This window comes from Amblyomma mixtum, chromosome 3 (assembly GCF_055824585.1).
Source record: "Amblyomma mixtum isolate Tamu chromosome 3, ASM5582458v1, whole genome shotgun sequence".
Taxonomy (NCBI): domain Eukaryota; kingdom Metazoa; phylum Arthropoda; class Arachnida; order Ixodida; family Ixodidae; genus Amblyomma; species Amblyomma mixtum.
Window position 1 is genome coordinate 378,989,846 of NC_143014.1, and position 6,000 is coordinate 378,995,845.

Sequence of the window (6,000 nt, forward strand, 5' to 3'; positions counted from 1 at the left end):
TGTTACGTTATATAAGAACTATGCGAGCTCGCTGACAGTGCGCACATTTTCCCATACCAGATATAGATCAATTTGTTGACATATTCTTGCAGTTTGCCTTCGCCCGCAAAAAACTCGATACTGACCATGCAACGGATTTTTTTTTATTTACTAAGCTCTCGAGGGCAAAATGATTTCAGAATGTCCAAAGCCCCTTACCACATAGCCTTCATTCGACCATACTTGAAGTGGAAATAAAGATTCACAATAAGGTTAACCAATAAACTGCACACTAAAAGAACGTTCGAGATGTTCCTTGCACTGGAAATCGAAACGCTGAAATAGAGAACTTTATGGCAGTGAAATTTAAAGCGCCGCACCTTTAAATCGTTGTAGATATATTTGCAAGCATTTTCGACCAGGCAGAATCATAATGCTCTGCTTCCGAAGGTGCTCGTAGAGCTTTGGGCTCCGCATCCTCATTAGCAAACATTCCACAATCCAGGCATCTTCATAAGGCATGCCTCTCACAGACTTTCGTCTTACGGCCAGGAAACAAGCTCTCACAGCTAACTGCTGCTTCTTCGGGAGTGACTATTTTTGCCTCGAGTGCTTCTTCGCTCAGTGCATTGTTTTGCTCCATCATTTGAATCATAACCTGCTGAGCATAAGCCACGCTTTTCTTTGTCTTTTTCAAAGCACGAGAAAAATTCTGGAATTTTCTTTTATCACTGCAAGGGTCTTTCGTCTTTTTTCTTCTGTACATGTTGTTCTGCGAGAGCTTCCGTAAATATTTGCAGTGCAAGCATGACCCTCCTCATCGGCGGTCAGCAAGCATTTCTATGCAAAGTACATACTTCTGTTAAGTGTGCTTGCCTGCAACAGTAATCATGCCCCCCGCCGCAGTGGCTCAGTGGTTACGGCGCTCGGCTGCTGACCCGAAAGACGCGGGTTCGATCCCCGCCGCGGCGGCTGAATTTCGATGAAGGCGAAATTCTAGAGGCCCGTGTGCTGTGCGGTGTCAGTGCACGTTAAAGAACAGCAAGTGGTCGAAATTTCCGGAGCCCTTCACTACGGCGCCCCTCATAGCCTTAGTTGCTTTGGGACGTTAAACCCCAATAAACCAAACCAAACCAGGAATCATGCCACATCCATTACAGAGGCCACGCAGAGCCATTTCTTTGATTATTTTCTCTGCCTCATGGCGGGCTGTAAGCACGCGCTTTTCCTTTTCTCTTCCTCGGAAGTAAATTGTGGTAATTACAGAACCGTGCTCACGCAAAGGTTTTCCAAAAGTCACCAGCTTCGGTCTTGCAACAGGCATAAGTTAAAGCGCCATTTGACGCAGCAGGCAACTTCATCCATGTTACCGGAATCAGAATTTCATCGAACGGGTGCCGAACATCACTTGGGCACGGACACTGCAGTATCGCTTCGCTATCACACACCGGTCCTGTAGCAATGTCTGTCTGCTCGGAATCGGAACGCTTCTCGAGTTCCTCTGATGCGCCTCCGCGAGCGACGCAATAAGAGTCAACCCGCGTATCATCACCGTCGACTGTAGAGCACAACTCGGGATCCACCAGCTCGACATTTCGCTTCCGTTGTTCAGGTGCCGGTCCTTGGTCGCAAATGTTTCGCGCCTTCCTTTGCACCGTCTTTTTAGGCACAAGACGAGGTGGATAATTTTCGAATGCTGTAGGGACAGCATCGGTCTTCAGGCGTGGCTTCACTCGGGCGAGTTCGTTCACGACGCCGTTTACCGTAATCTTAAATAATCTTTCGACGCATTCGTTCTCGAAATGTTATTCGCATACGACAGCCTTCGGTGTCAGCCTTCTGTTCGCCCTCTTGATCTTATTTTCCCATTCAGCAAGCCGCGCTGGGTCCGCCGGTGCGGTGAACAAAGACACCTTTTCTTCGTTAGACCGATAACCGCTTCGACACAACGGAACAAAACACGTCCTCTCTTTGCATTGCCGCTTAGCCTTTAACATTTCGGGATGTTTTTGCACACATTTAGCGTCTTCTAGCTTCACGATTAAAGAGATGATGCCTGTCAAACATTGATTTCACACGAGCAATCGCGCGAGGCTGCGGTATCGGCACGACAGCAGACGACAGGAGTTCGGCGGCTTTTGCGCACCCACCCGACCGGCAGCGCCCCTTGCGGCCTCTCCGCGCAGTCATCGCGGCGGGGGCCTCGCCCTCCCGTACGAAACGCGCGCGCTGCGCACACTAGCCAGTACATTTCTAAGCACTATACCTCGGATGTCCTAGCAGACGACGGAGCAGACGACGGCGCAGACGACGCTGTTGAGGGAATGCAGTTTCGTTTGCTGCAGCTAAAATCACTTAATTTCGACAAAAAGGGCGAAGAAATGCACCGTATCTCAGGCTGGTGCATATCAAGGATATGTTGAACGCGAGCGGTAGGACTGAGAGCAGCTGCGATGTATTACTTTGCGCGACACGGGCATGCTCGACGGAGATATACATGAAACTGAGAGCTTAACTGTGACCTGTACAAGCGGATTACTTTGATATCAACTGCGTTACGAAACTATGTCGATACTTGAGTCCCACTTTAGCTGATATGCAACAGAAGCTCGCCCTCGCCGCATCCTGTTCAAGTGTACTTTAACAAGCAAGAAAGACCCCACACGGAAGCCAATAGAAGCAATTGTGTTTTCAAGTTCAGATTGTTCCGAGAAATACGAGCAACTTACTTTAGCACGTACTCGAATTGGAGTTCTCAGCCAGTGCGTGACGAACGGTCACGATGGCGTGGAGGACGAGCTTAAGGCGCAACGCAGCCGGTATCCCAAGCATATGCGCGCTGAAAGTTGTTCACCAGTACTGCAAACGTGCGCTCAGTCGCAGGCCAGCTGCTAGCTCCTCGATTTGCCCGCCTTACGAGTCCAAGTCGCAAGCTGCTGAGCCAATTGTGAGCGAGCCGAGCTTTCAGCAATGACGCTGCCCGCGAGCGCGCCGAGCGACGAACTTCGCCGCGCTTCCTGGCTGCCCTACTCGTCGCTACGCCTAGCAGGTTTCACATCGATGCCGGAGCTGAGTGCGCTTCGGAGCTGGTTAGCACTGAGGTGTTTCCCTCGGCGCCGTTTTACTGTGAACCCCACGTCGTAGGGGTATAAAGATATGCTCGGTTTCCGTGACCCCTTCAGGAGCGGAGCTAGCAGAGGCCAGGCGAGCTGCAATGAAGCAGCAGCAAAGCGGTTATGGGAGAAAATTTGTTTAACAGAGTACACTGTGGTGTCCTGTTTTAAACGCTACGTTTGTTCGTTCAGAAAATTTGTATTGCTGTTACCGCTTCTACCAACAACTCGATATTGGCTTACGATACTACAAGCAATACCAGTGCATTTCTCTGACGCCGCCATACAAGCTGGCAGGCCGGCCCCAATAAGCGCACCCTTACGCTTGTATCGCCGTGGCGCACATCAAAACCCCCCCGACAGACTCCTCTTCGCTCAGGTTGTCGTAGCACACTGTTAACAGCGAGGGACCAGAACACTTTAGAGGACAGAGCGCGAGGGCGCAGGAGACTGGGCCAAAGCGCGCGAATGACGTCATTCCGAAGAGTGGGCCCAGATGCAGCACTCACGGCAACATGCTAAGAAATCCGCTCTGTTTCGCTGTCCAGGTATTTCTTGGGTTGCTCAACGCTGCGCATGACGGTTCCTCGCCGGCTGCACGTGCGCACTGCATCCCTGCGGACGGCGCAGCAACACCGGCTATGAGCAATATCACCACTTGCCCGGACGCCTGCGTCCTGATACCAACAGCGATTACAACAGCTCACGTGGTTCATTCGCCAGCTATAAAGGATCCATCAAACCAGTTCTTCACCAGTGGGCCCGGCTGCAGCACTGACGGCAACATGCTAAGAAATCCGCTCTGTTTCGCTGTCCAGATATTTCTTGGGTTGCTCAACGCTGCGCATGACGGTTCCTCGCCGGCTGCACGTGCGCACTACATCCCTGCGGACGACGCAGCAACACCGGCTATGAGCAATATCACCACCTGCCCGGACGCCTGCGTCCTGATACCAACAGCGATTACAATAGTTCATGTGGTTCTTTCACCAGCTATAAAGGATCTATCAATCCAATTCTTCACCAGTAGGCCTGGCTGCGGCACTGACGGCAACATGCTAAGAAATCCGCTCTGTTTCGCTGTCCAGGTTAGTAACTACTTGCCAGCATATGGTTACCGAAGCGATAACCGTTCCCTGGTGCTGCTGCCTTGCCCACTGGAGTAGCATGCCAGGCCTATAACCAGGCAGACCTCTCCATTATCCATTAAAGTCTCTTTCCTTCCTTCTTGCCCACTGCGTGTTAAAAGGTTTTTGAATTGTGTTTTGCCGCCCACCAACGATCTCTTATCTTGTGGTGACATTGAATCCAATCCTGGGCCATCTGAAAAGGAAATGCTGTCTGAATTGTTGGAAGGCCAAAAGAAGATTGGTTCGACTGTTGAGGGCATACAGTGCACGCAGAAGGAAATGGAAAACAAACTTATGAAAATAACTGAGCGTATTGATTGCATCGATGAGCAGTTAAAGAGGCTGAATGCCCTTGGCATGAAAGTCGAGATTGTGGAATCTGCAGTGTCGAAGCTTGAATCACAGGTGTCAGCGCTTCGGGATCAGATTGATGACTTGGAAAACAGAGGGCGCAGAAACAACTTAGTCATTTATGGTCTAGATGAGCCTACTGTTGAATCAAACGAAGAACTGTTAAAAACAGTGCAAGAAGACATTACGAAATATTTCGGCAAGGAGGTAGCTGGCATTGAAAGATGTCATAGGATAGGGAAAAAAGAAGCAAGTAAGTCACGTCCTGTTGTTATTTTGAAAATCCTCGATTACCGAGAAAAAATATCATTTTTCAGAACAGGCCATAAGCTGAAAGCTCTAATATATCTCTGTCCGAGGACTTTTCTAAGGGGATTTGCGACATAAGGCAGAATTTGTGGAAAAGCTGTGCATAAGAGAGGAAATGGCGCAAAAGTAAAACTGGTTTATGATAAGTTGAGCATAACTGGCGACTTCTTCTGTTGGGACGAAACGAAAAATTCAAGATTTCAGCTAAGTAAGATAAAGTCTGACTGACACCAGAACCCTAACGCCCGGTCAATAAAGTTATTAAATATCAACTGCAAGAGCGTAATAAACAAGGTCGCGGAGTTAGAGGCCGTTATCCTTTCGCAGTGTTCTCAGAGCACAACGTCTCCAAGCTTCACGGTAAAGAATGCAAGTGAATGCTCGTAATTTTGTGAATAAAGATATTCTGCTTTTATATATCGAATATTCTAAGAGTGTCTGCAGGAATATGGTTGCCCATCATGTGAGAAAAGTGGCAAGCCGACACTGCGTTCCTGTGGTGTTTTCCGCACCGAAGAAGCTTGCCCAACTTTGCTGACGCATTTCGTGCGCGGGAAAGAAGAGTGGCTGCAGAAAGAAATACTCAAAGAAGTTATCGACTGCTGTTCCGATGTCGTATACGAGATACTGTTGACCTACGGCAGGGCTTACATAGGCCAGACTGGGCGGTGTGTCAATGATCGGGCGGGGCAACATTTGCGGGCGTTATGGAGTGGAGGGACACATTTAGCAGAGTATTGTGCGAACTGCAGAGCGTGCGAGCCCCGGCTGATGGAGATAAAGATACTTTGCAGAGGTGGCGATAGGGCGGCACGTGAACTATTAGAAGCCTTTCATATCAGGAAGAGGGGGCATGATGGTGTGAGTGACACGTCTGTTAATCTTATGCAGGCAGAGTACAGGTATCCTGAACACGTATTAAGGCGAAAGCCTTTAATGTCTCATCGTTGTAAGCAGCAGTTGTCGACAGAAATGGCACGCTTTTCGACTGGTCGATACGGTCGTGATGATACACTGCGCGAATTTCAAACGGGGCCAATTGTACTTTGGCTAGCAACCATGCAACCAATTGAAGGGATCGTATAGCGATACTTTAAGTAGGACTGAGCTTAGTTAAT